The 13,596-nt window shown below is 38.6% G+C and overlaps 1 protein-coding gene across 1 annotated transcript in view; it reads left to right on the top strand.

The window, feature by feature from the left end:
* Positions 1–13,596, top strand: part of LOC145009849 (putative L-ascorbate peroxidase 3, peroxisomal) — a 39,386-nt gene that overhangs the window by 25,329 nt on the left and 461 nt on the right. The window lies entirely within an intron of this gene.

Genomic DNA, 13,596 nt, shown 5'->3' with positions numbered 1-13,596 from the left:
GATATTTTCTGTCGATATGTCGAGATCTACCATGATCCCTCGGTTCCTTGGTCAAGGCAACCGCACCTTCGTTATCACAGAAAATCTCCATGGGCTCCTTTATGGCCGACACAACTCCAAGATCACCGATGAAGTTCTTCAGCCATATTGCCTCCTTCGACATTTCGCTCGCTGCGATGTACTCTGATTCGCACGTTGAATCAGCTACGGTTTCCTGCTTGGAACTTTTCCATGTCACTGCTCCTCCATTTAGGGTAAAGACCCAGCCCGACTGCGAACGATAGTTGTCCCTGTCGGTTTGAAAGCTGGCGTCACTATACCCTCGCACCTTCAAGTCATTTCTCCCTCCAAGGATTAAGAACCATTCTTTCGTCCTCCGAAGGTACTTAAGGATGTTCTTCACCGCAATCCAATGTGCTTTTCCAGGGTTCCCTTGATATCTACTAACCATGCTCAAAGCGAAGGCTACATCATGGCGAGTACAAGTCATAGCGTACATGATTGAGCCAACTGCGGAAGCGTATGGTACTCGGCTCATTTCTGCTATCTCAGCTTTGGTACTCGGACTTTGAGTCTTACTCAACTTGGCATTTCCTTGTATCGGTAGTTCCCCCTTCTTTGAGTTCTCCATACTAAAACGTTTTAGTACCTTCTCCAAGTAAGTATTCTGACTAAGTCCAATTAGTCTCTTACTTCTTTCTCTTACTATCCTTATTCCCAAAATGTAAGAAGCCTCTCCGAGGTCCTTCATAGCGAAGCACTTCCCGAGCCAGGACTTAACCTCCTGCAGAGTCCGGATGTCGTTTCCTATGAGTAATATGTCATCGACATATAGAACGAGGAAGCTTACTATACTCCCACTGGCTTTGACATATACACAAGATTCATCTTCGCTTCGTACAAATCCAAACTCTTTGACTTTCTCATCGAAGCAAAGATTCCATCTACGAGACGCTTGCTTAAGTCCATAAATGGACTTTTCAAGCTTACACACTCTATTCGGATGCTTCGGATCCACAAACCCCTCTGGCTGAGCCATGTAAACATCCTCAGCCAACTTTCCGTTAAGGAAAGCGGTCTTCACATCCATTTTCCAAATCTCATAATCATGAAATGCGGCAATCGCTAGCATCACTCTAATAGATTTAATCTTCGCAACTGGTGAGAAGGTCTCATCATAGTCAACTCCGGGAGTTTGAGTAAAGCCCTTCGCGACCAATCGCGCCTTATATGTGTGTACGTTCCCATCCACGTCGGTCTTCTTCTTGAAGATCCACTTGCACCCTACGGTCTTACGTTCGGGCACGTAATCAACCAAATTCCAAACTTGGTTATCGTACATGGATTGGATCTCGCTATCCATCGCCTCTTTCCATTTCGCAGACTCCGGGCCTGCCATGGCTTCCTTATAGCTATTAGGTTCATCAAGATTTACTAGTGTACCATCACTAATATACGTGTCCCCTTCGGTAGTAATATGAAAACCATAAAACTGGGGTTGAACTCTAACTCTATCGGAACGTCTAAGAGGTAAGGATTCGTCAATTGGTTCAACCGGAGTTTCCTCCTCGGGTTGAACGCCAGCGGTAGAGGTTCCTTCATCTATCGACTCTTGAATCTCTTCAAGTTCGATTTGCCTCCCACTGTCTCCTTGGCATATGAGTTCTCGCTCTCGGAAAACTCCTCTCCTCGCAACAAAGATAACATTATCTTTCGGTCTATAGAAGAGATATCCAAAGGAAGTTTGCGGGTAGCCGATGAAAATACATCGCTCACTTCAAGGTTGAAGCTTGTCGTGAGTATCTCGTCTTACAAAAGCCTCGCAACCCCAAACCTTGATATGTGCCAACGAGGGAGCTTTCCCCGTCCACATCTCGTGAGGTGTTTTGGCAACCTTCTTAGTAGGGACTCGGTTAAGGATATGGGCGGCAGTCTCTAAGGCATACCCTCAAAAGAAGATAGGTAGTGAAGCACGACTCATCATAGAGCGAACCATATCCAATAAGGTTCGATTACGCCTTTCTGCCACACCATTCAACTGTGGTGTCCTAGGAGGCGTTAATTGCGAAACTATTCCACACTCCTTGAGATAATCGTGGAATTCAAGACTTAGGTACTCTCCTCCTCGATCGGATCGAAGCATCTTGATTTTCCTGCCCAATTGATTCTCCACTTCATTCTTGAACTCTTTGAACTTTTCAAAGGTTTCTGACTTTTGCTTGATTAAATAGATATACCCATATCTACTATAATCATCGGTAAAGGTCACATAGAAGCGGTTCCCATCCTTCGTGGTTGATTTAAAAGGTCCACATACATCGGTATGTATTAGGTCTAATAGTCCCTCACCCCTTTCACAAGTACTCGTGAAGGGTGACTTAGTCATCTTTCCAAGCAAGCAAGACTCGCATGTGTCATCTTCCCTAAGGTCGAATGACTCCAACACTCCATCCTTTTGGATTTGGGCTATGCGTTTCTTGTTGACATGTCCAAGACGACAATGCCACAAGGATGCTTTATCCATACTAAGGGAAGAATCAATATTCAAAACATCATTTCCTAAGTTATCAACAATCATAACAGTTTCATATATTCCATTACATGGTATAGCTTCAAAGTAAAAGAAACCATTTAGATAAGCCAAAATAGAACCATTCTCATTATTAAAAGAAAATCTAAATCCTTGTCTATATAAACCATGAAATGAAATGATGTTTCTAGCCATTTCTGGCGAATAGCAACAATTGTTCAAATCTAAAACTAAACTATTCTTAAGCACTAAAGAATACACTCCAATCTTGGTCACAGGCGACGATCTTCTGTTCCCCATGATTAGATTGATCCTTCCTTGCTCCACATCCCTACTTCTTCTTAGTCCCTGCACATTAGAACAAATGTGATAACCACAACCGGTGTCAAGAACCCAAGAAATAGCATGATTAGAATCGTTAGATTCTATTGCATATATACCTGCGAAAGATGGCTTGATCTTTCCTTCCTTGTTGGCTTGCAGGTAATCCGGGCATCTTCTCTTCCAATGTCCTATCTTGTGGCAGTGGTGGCACTCTGCCTCCTTCGGGTTAGAGCAGGGCTTAGAGGGATCAACTTTGGTCCCACTAGAAGAGGAACCATCTCGGGCTTTCACCTTTCGATAGTTATTTGAAGAAGCTTTCCTCTTATTTCCCTTCCCTTGACCAATAGCCAAGACAGGAGCAGCGGATGGATTGGGAGTTGGTGCAACAGACTTGTCTTTGAAATTGCTCTCAGCAACCCTCAAGAGACCTTGGAGTTTACTTAGAGTGACCTCCTCTTTGTTCATGTGGTAGGTCATCCTAAATTGATTATACATCGGAGGCAAAGAGTGAAGCACCATGTCGATCGCCAAGTCTTCGCCGAAGTCAACATTTAACTTGCGAAGACGGTCGACATACCTTTGCAACTTTTGCAAGTGCACGGTAAGAGATTCTCCATGACCCATCTTGGCGGAAATCATGTTAGTGAAGATCTCGTAACGCTCTTGTCTCGCGTTTTGGTGGTACCTCTCCAACAAGTCTTGATGCATCTCGTATGGATACATGTCCTCGTAGGACTTTTGGAATTCGGAGTTCATGGTGGCGATCATGATGCAATGTACTTTTGTCGCATCTCGCTCATGAGTTTCAAAGGCGGTGATTTCGGCGGGAGTAGCAACTTCGGGGTTGATTTTCTCGAGCTTCTCGTCGAGGACATACTCTTTATCCTCATAGCGAGCAATGGTGCGAATGTATCTTATCCATTCGCCAAAGTTCGTTCCATCGAAGGTGACCTTTTGGCAAAGGCTCATCAACGTGAAAGAACTAGCAGCAGCTTTGTTTGCGTTTGACATCTATAGAAAGGACAAAGATAGATTAGAACAAGAATCCCTAATTATCCCCCAATAAGAAAAATTAGGGCTAGGATCCAACAATAACATTTACATACTAGAAAAGGGATGCCGTAATCCAACATGCAAATAAATTGAAGGTAAGTGAATGACGATTCACTAATTCTCCATCACAAAACTTAAACTTTTAGTCCTAAGTGTTTTTGAGAATTCCTAGGTTCGGATGAGATTCATTGAACTATTCAATGGCATGTTTAAATCTCGATATGCCCCTCTTGTTTGTGACTGGGATGCCGAGGATCACAAAGCGGGTGTGAATTACCATGCAAATTCACATGGTGCCTTCATTGTTACGATCACCTATTCGATGTGCCGGTAAACCACACACGCTCCATCGAACTATGATAAACAATGAATCACCCTTTGCCACCTTCGCTTAGAACCAATTAGTGTGCCGGTAAACCACACACGCTCCACTAACATCTTAGCAAGGTGCAAAGTGTAATTTCATGGGATTGCATCTATTCACTTTTCCTAAAGTAACTAAGATTGGGAAATTTTAAAAAGAAAGTTTAGTTACTTCGTATTTCTTATTATACTTTTAATGAGAGGATGAGGTTGCCCTATCCTACCCGTTCGGCTAACGACCCTCCACCAATCAAGCAAGCGGTGGGTGTGAGTGTACACCCATTAAGCGCCATTTTATAGGCCGCAACCTTATACCCACCTTATAGATCCGCTTCGTGAATGAGGCCTACTAGCGGTAAGACTAGCATTTAGTTATACATATATATATTATTCTAGTAATATCATATAAGTATAGGGTTGCATTTTAAACTTTTCAAAATCTAGGGTTTGAAATTTAAGTTGTCTAAATTAAAACTTTTAATCACAAATATAAATTTCAAAACTTAAGGGTAGGTTTTAAACATTTAAAAACATAGAGGATCAAATAACAAATAATTCCAATTAACAATTAATATTCTAATTATCTTTATTTGATTTATCTTGATTTCTTTGAAGATAATTACCAAAATAATTAATTATTATCATATAAGGAAATTAAATATTTTATTAGATGATAAATATCTTTAATTAGATCAAGATAACAGTCATATTTATCAAAAAATCGGATTTACATTGATCTAATATGATTAAGGTAAGTTTCCATAAGATAATTATGAAAAAATCCCGAATCTGGCCATTCCTGACGCTTGGACTCGCCGAGTGCACAAGGGGACTCGACGAGTCAGGCCTACTCGACGAGTCCACCTTGGAACTTGACGAGTCAGTGACTCAAAACCCAAAAAATCGAATTTTGCAGGTTTGTTTCAGTTATTCAAGCAACAATTTAAAGAAAACCAATCTAGGCTCTGATACCACTGTTGGGTTTTAGCCATAAGAACTTTCCTATGTGCGCATGCAAAACCCTATTGCTTGGATCTAGGCTTTCTAATAAACATGCTTTTGAATCCAAGACTTCTAATGGCTAATTAGGTTAAATAACAATGATGAAACAGATCTAGAATCATACCTTTGAATCCCTTGTTGATCTTGGTTGTCTTGGAGCTTCTAGAGTCACAATTGTCACTCCTCTAATGGCTTACAAACACCAATAGCAAGCAAGATGATTTAGGAGAGAGGAGAGGGGATGGAATTCGACCAGAGGTTCCTTGCTTTAGGTTCTGAAAGGTTGTACACGAATTCCACATCCCAAGGGCCTATTTATATCTTTAGACTCCTTAAGGGTTTCACCCTAAACCCTAATTGGATAATCTTCTCTTAAGGCTATCCAAATCCATTCCATAGATAACCCTATGGACGATTTTGAGCTATCCTAAAGCTTTTAGAATCCGTCCAAGGAGTATCTTAATGGATTTATAGTCTAATGTCTAACTATCAAACAATTGACAGTTTATACCCTCTTATTTAATTAATCTCTTTAAGTCACCAATTAATACCAATTAATTTATGACTTATATTAATCAAATAGCTAAATATTATTCCTTATAATATTTACTCTCTCTTAACAAATCATCCTTCAAGTTGCTATGGTGAAGGCAACCCAAAAGGACCATGCACCACCGAATATAGTTATAGCCTTAGACACTATTCCAACACTAATAACATATAAAGACATATGTATATATATAATTAGTGATTATAACACTAATTAGAAAAGTAAAAACGTCCTAATGCGTGGAAAACACTTTGGTCAAGTGCTAGGAGGCCATTGGGTTGCAACTAGGGATTGCAAGGCATCGTGTTTGAGTTTATGGTCCAAGGACCATACTTGTTGGAGTTTACATCCCAGGGGAGTTTACTCCTTGCCGTAATATCTCAAATGGGTCTCCAAATGAGGCCTAAAGCTATCATGTCTTAAGTGGTTAGGTGCTCCAAGGCTTAAACAAGAGGCTAGGTGGGTTTAGGGTCCAAGAATGACCTTATATTGATTTTACGGCTTGGGGACCACTTCCCCATGAGTTTACGACCGTAAAGTTATGGTATGAAGTATCTTTTCGTGTTTTGAAGTCCCTAGTTCAATGGTGCAAGGTTCTATACTAAGTTCCAAGGCTTGGTAAGGCGTTAGGGTGCATTTTACCCTACTTAAAGGGGTTTACGGCTCAAGAACATGTCTTGGCCGTAAGCTCCTTGGATCACATGATTCTTTGTGATTCTAAGCCCTAAACATGTGAAACCTAGTGTACAATGAGTTAGAACAAGAGTACTTACGATATAGGAGCTTGAATGGTCGTTTTTGGCCAAAAACACTAGTTTGTGTTCTTGGTGAAACTTTAAGATCTACAAAATGGAATGATTTCACAGATGAAATCATGTAAGATCACTAGTTCATTTAAGATATCAACTAGTTAGGACAAGAAACTTACGAGTTTTGAAGATCGGGGTCGAAGATCAGGAGGATACTTGAGAGGATTTCAGCCAAGGGAAAGAAGGAAATGAACTAATGGCTTAACATTCATCATATAGGAGGAGTTTACGGCCCTTATGGAGTTTACGACCGTAAACTCCATTTAGGTGGCGGTGAACTCCTTGACAAGTTGTTTAAGGGTTGTTCTTTGAGTAATAACTTCAGCAGATAAACCCCGACACTTATCCCTTAAGTGTACAAGGCTTAGAACGCTCAAATAAAATCTTAATTGTGCTAAAAGATGACAGAATTGAGTTTGACTTTCAATGAAGTGCTTGACTGTACAGGATAGAAAATTTCAGGTTGTCACAGATCATTGATTTCATCCATGAAATCATTCCATTTTGATAGATCTTCAAGTGAGTGTTCTTGAACTTGAAACACCCAATCAAGCTTCTACATTGTAAGTACTCTTGTCTTAGCTTGCTATATACTTGAATCAACTAGTTTACACCTAGAAATCATCAAGAAATCATAAGTGAAAGGTGTTTACGGCCAAGGCATCTCCCAAGGCCGTAAACCCTAGTTTTTGGGTGCAAAGTTGGTACATCACCTTCCTAAGCCCTGGAACTAAGTTTAGAACACTTCCTAGTGAACCATAGGACCTTAAACACAAAATAGTATTAGTTAGCATGAGTTTACGACTGTAAACTCATTGGGCCATAAGCCCATGGGCCATAAACTCATGTGGTTTTACCATATGGTCCATAAACTCCAATGTGAGGCCGTACTACCCTTACATGTAACCCTAAGTGGTTTAACACTTCAATGCAAGTGTTTCCTAGTCCCTAAGGTTTTTCCATTACAATATTGGTTGTTCTAAACACTAATTGTAATCATATACGTGTCATTATATGTTAAATAGGATCTGTGTGTGCTAAAGTCTTTACTTGACACTTAGCATCCTTTACCGATCTTTCATTCGCGTCACTCACTACATGTGAGTTCATACCCATTAATCTATCTTTTAAATGATTTTAAATGCTTTTATGGGGGGAATACAAGTAGAAAACATGTAGTTATATAATCAATCACATGTAATTTATAACTGTGTTTCCAATAAAGGACCTAATATCCTTCAAACTGTGTTATCAAACAACTGTTTTCAAATCGTTTTACAAACCGACATCAAGTAATCAATATTTCTTCAAACTATTTTATCTTTTAGTTGTATCATTAAACTTCTTGAAACTTATATAAACTGTCAAAAGCATGCCTAGATATGTATAGTTATATAAATGAGGTTTAAATGACTTAGAACTGCTAACTCGCTTTACTTCCTTTTCCTTGTTTGGATGTGGACTTATGGTATCGGTTAGTTGTCCGAGTGTCATCTAAACCTTAGTTATATATTATTTATACATATGTAGACATAAAAGTTCTATTCAATCAGTTCAGTACCTTTGGGTAGCAAAGGTATACGTTCATTCATTCAAATACTATAAATTACTAGTAAACTATAATAGGTATAGTTTAGGAGAATACTATCATATACAATTCCTATAACAGATAATACTAGACAGAGAACACTATAACAGAGAATACTATAGCAGAGAATACTAGATAAAGAACACTATAACAGAGAATACTATAACAGAGAATACTAGACAGAGAATACTATACATAGCATACTGTACAGAGAATACTATACATAGAATACTATTCCTATAACAAGTATACTATAACAAGATTCTAGATAACATAATGTGAGATACTACTTCGTGACACAACGACCATTTCATTGTGCCACGTTTTGTAACTAGAATCTCCTGGAGGGAGAGCGTGAGTTTGCGTATAGATCTATACAGGATTGACTATCCTACACCTTTGTTGTTCGCTATAGTGGGATTTGCAAGTCCACGGGTGCCAAATGTCATTTCTTCCAACTTCTTTCATTGTCGTGTTATAGCCGGTTTAGCATGGTAACAATCATATAACATTTTGCCTTAATTAAACCATTTGTGTTAAGGTAGTTATGACTACAACGATTAATACGTAAAATACTGCAGTACACACATACATTTTCCCATTATATTCCAATTGTGATCTTCACACATAAAGGGTAATATAAAAATATATTTTGGTAATGATAGTCGCAATTGGGAAAACATTCACTTTTACAGAGAAACAAACATTCAAAATAGTCGGGTCTTGGTAAAAGACTACTTTTTATACTAGTAGAAAATATAGAATTTTATAGGAGTTTTGAAACATATACAAACATTTACATTGAACATTTACAAACATTTTCATCGAACTTATACAAACATTGACACTAAATACTTATGAACTCACCAGCTTAAATGTTGATCTACGCTTTCAAAATAACTTGTATTCTCAGGTCACCAGTAGACAGGTACGATGACTAGGTTTTGAGAAGACGAAGCACACTCAAGACTCGTCTTTTATTTTGATTCATGTTTTGGTGTCTCATTACAATGAAAGAACACATTTATATGAAATTATACTATTAACGCAATGGATGATGTCGTTGCTTGTTTACTACTTTACATTGTTATGATACTGTACATGACGTCCTCCGCCCCCGAACGTTTCCGCCGTTCCGGTTTTGGGGTGTGACAATACACAATGGAAAAAGGAGTTGTGTCTGTGGAAGTATGGTGCCCAGTATTATAAGCGTATTCAGACCATACTATATATGAACTCCATTTAGTTGGTTGTTCATGGACAAAACAACGCAAGTAGGCCTCGAGACACCGATTGAGAACTTCTGTTTGACTATCCGTTTGAGGATGGTAACAGGTACTCAATTGCAATTTGATTTGACTCAAACGAAAGAGTTCTTTCCAAAAAGTGCTCAAGAAAATAACATCACACTCCAAGGTAATGGAATGTGGGAAACCGTGTAAACGAACACTTTCCTTACAAAAAAGGGCAGCAACACTTTTTTCTGTAAAGGGGTGAGACAAACTCAGAAAATGGGCGTATTTGCTTAAGCGATCAACTACCACTAAAATAGTATCAAAGTTGTTGGATGGGGGCAACCCCACAACAAAATCCATTGAAATGTCCTCCCAAATTTGAATAGGAATTGGTAAGGGTTGGAGGAGACCAGTCGGGGAAAGTGTTTGGTATTTTTGTTGCTGGCATACGAGGCAATTTTGCACGAATACCCTGACTTCCTGTTTGATTTTTGGCTAAAAGAACTGGAGGGATAATCATTTAAGGGTTTTTAAAAAACCGCCATGTCCTCCAACTGGTGAATTATGACACTCTTGAATTAAACTAAGTTTAAGATCAGGTATATCTGGAATAACCATCCTTCCTTTGAAAAACAAGAGTTGTTCATGTGAAGAAAAATCAGGAACTAAGGAAGGATTTGTATGGAGCTGTTGGAGAATGTCGATTGTATAAGGATCTTGTTTAATTCCTTCTTTAACATCAGCGATTTCAACACAATAGGGTACATAAAGGATGAATAGTTCACCTGAATGGGTTCGTCTAGAGAGTGCATCCGCTCCCTTGTTCTCTTTTCCAGCTCTATGAGTTATAGAAAAATCATAGGGCATTAATTTGAGTAAAATCCGCTGTTGTTCAGTGGCATTGATGCATTGTTCCAACAAAAATTTTAAAGTGTAATGATCGGTGCGAATAAGAAAGTGACGACCCAATAAATAGTGATTCCATTTCTGAACAGCAAGAACAAGAGCTAACATATCTCGATCATATGCTAACTTAAATCGGTTGGAGGGAGAAAATCCTTTGCTAAAGTAAGCAATGGGATGCTACTCTTGAGAAAGAATAGCAATAATTCCAGCTGAAGTAGCATCACATTCAACTACAAATGTCTTGGAAAAATGGTAACTGGAGAACAGGGGCTGAAAGTAGATCTTGTTTCAATGTGGTAAACACATCTAATGCCTCGTTAGACCACATAAAACCATCCTTATTTGTAAGATTAGTCAAAGGTAGTGAAATCAAACCATAACTTCGTACAAAACGTCGGTTATAACCAGTGAGACCGAGAAAACCACGAACTTCTTTAACATTAGAAGGGATGGGCCACGATTGTACAACCATAATTTTTTTCCTGTTCCACTTGTAAATCATCCTCGGTTATGATATGCCCCAAAAAAGAAACTTTAGATTGTCCAAAACAACACTTTGAAAGCTTAACATAGAACTGATGATCATGTAGTAATTTCAAAGTTTGCTCAAGGTGCAAAAGATGTTATTCCATGTTGGGCTATCTGCTATATCATAAAAGAAAACTAGTATAAAACGACGTAAATAAGGATGGAACAAGTCATTCATGATCGCCTGAAACGTGGAAGGGGCGTTAGTTAGACCAAAGGGCATCACCTTAAACACATAATGCCCGGAAGGAGTACGAAAAGCTGTTTTTGGAATGTCCGGTCCATGAACTCTGTTCTGATGGTAACCGGAGCGAAGGTCCAGCTTGAAAAAAACTGTAGCTCCATATAATTCGTCCAACAATTCATCAATATTTGGAATTGGGTATTTGTCGACGATCGTTATTTTATTGAGGGCTCGATAATCTACACACATCCTCCAAGTGCTGACTTTTTTCTTGACAAGTAGAATCGGACTTGAAAAGGGACTGTTGCTAGGTTGAATAAATCCCGCTGTTGACAATGCTTCCACTTGTTTTTTTTTTTTTTGAATTTCAGCATTTTGGGAATGAGGGTATCGATAATGACAAATATTGGGGGGGAGGGTGTAGAATTCGGTAGTAAGGGAATATAATGGTTCTGTGAATGGTTCGGAGGAAGACTTTTGGGTTCTTCAAAGACCTGATCATATCGGCTGGTCACCGATGGAAGCACCTTGGGAATTTCTGGTGGATTAACCGGTTCAACAACCAAGTATTAAAAACTAGAAGACTTTTGTGAACCTGTAGTAATTCCCTGCAACTTATAAGTTTTACCATCTACCTTAAAAATCATAAACATCTGTTTCCAATTTACTTGGACTGTATTTAATATCTCCAACCATTGAATACTCAAAACCAAATCTGCTCCACCAATCGAAAAAGGATAGAAGTCCTGGACAACTTTAATATCATTGATTTATATTGGAAGGTTTTTACATATTTGACCACATCTGATGAAATCACCATTTCCAATCTGAACACCAAACGGTGCCACTGATTGAGTATTAAGTCGCAATTCCTTAACTAGTACATCTAAGATGAAATTATGTGTTGATCCCTCGTCAATTAAAATAATTACTTCTGTAGATTGGAGCATACCTTGAACCTTTATAGTTCTGGGATGGGGTTTTCCAAGAATGGCATGTAAACTAACCTCTACCACATCATTCATATCTTCAACCATCTCTCCAGTTTCATTAGGAGACTAGTCTTCAATCTTTTCTTCCACTTCCAGCACCTTGAGAGTTCCTATTTTACATCGATGACCTGGTCCATAATTTCACCGCACCGAAAACATTCCCCTTTAAGAAATCGAGATTGCCTATCTACATCAGAAATTCGCAAGGGTGGTTTGGTATTATTTTTGGAAAAGTTTTTTTTGTTGGAGTCATATCTTTGTACTCATTTTGAGATGCTTTTGATGGTGCTGTCCAAGTAGATCCTCTCCCAAATCGGGTATGGCTGAGTTTAGATTCAAATTCTAAAACGATACTTACCGCTTTGTATACTGTTTGTGGTTTCTGTATTCGTACATCCTCCTTCAATTCTTCTTTGAGGCCGTTAAGGAACACTCCTAAAAGACAAATTTTCAATTAATTGGACACCCGTGAAGATCGTTTGGCAAATTCTTGTCCGTATTATTGTACCGTTCCTGTTTGTTTAACATTACACAAGAATTCATCCGGATTCTGGAACTCAGTGGGTCCAAAATTTCTTTGCAAGGCTCGAACAAAACCCTCCCAAAAATCTGCTGATTGATCAGTAGATATCCAAGAATAAAAATCCAATGCATCACCCTCCAAATGTATCGATGTGACATCCACTTTTTCTTCATATGGAATGTCATAATAGCATAAATATTTCTCTGCTTTAAGAATCCAACCCCGTGGATTTCCTTCACTAAAGGTAGGAAAAACTTTTTTTTTTATGGGGTCGGTGCCTTTGATTATGCCAAGATGAATCTCCCTCATCATGTCTACCATTAACCTATGTTTCTTTATTGTGCAATTGAGATTTGAGGGCTGCTACCTCCCTCAGCAACAAATCTATAGATTCCAACTTCTTGGCGATTGCGGCTAGTTGCACTGCTACAGGTTCTGGTGGTTGGTTTCCCTCTTCTGAATTGCTCCGGGTATGCACCATGTCTTCAAGAAGTTTCCCAGCAATGGAACCAAATGATAGGAACTGATTAAATTAAATAGTTGAATGCTTACTACTTAGATTAATAGGGCCAAATTCGAGATGGTAAATCTCCTTGTTTACAAGAACACAAATAACTTATTATCTGACTCACAACTGAAAAACATCAACTACAGGTTTATTACAGAAAAGATACTTGCTCCTAACTTATTGGATCAGAACTGTTACTTCTGTTTTAACTGTAACGTGGTTGACCTAAAGGATCCAACTTATTTCCAAAAAGGGCCTTAAACTGCTCTTGCTCTTGTCTCTTAACAAGAGACTTCTTTCTTACATACATCTGTAGGTTCTTATCACACACACATCATTTTTGTCACTTGTTATTCTTTCATGCATTATGTCACATGCTATATAGTGGTAAATTTATATTAAATTATATTCATCTCATTTTGTGGGGGTTTTTTTTTTCCATTTATTGAATTCCAAATAATATTTAAATGTAATAAATGTACTAATAAATGCATATCTAAT

Source organism: Lactuca saligna, chromosome 8, assembly GCF_052625555.1.
Source record: "Lactuca saligna cultivar CGN05327 chromosome 8, ASM5262555v1, whole genome shotgun sequence".
NCBI classification, from domain to species: Eukaryota; Viridiplantae; Streptophyta; class Magnoliopsida; order Asterales; family Asteraceae; genus Lactuca; species Lactuca saligna.
Note: the sequence above shows the minus strand (reverse complement) of the source record. Positions and strands in the feature narration are given on the sequence as shown.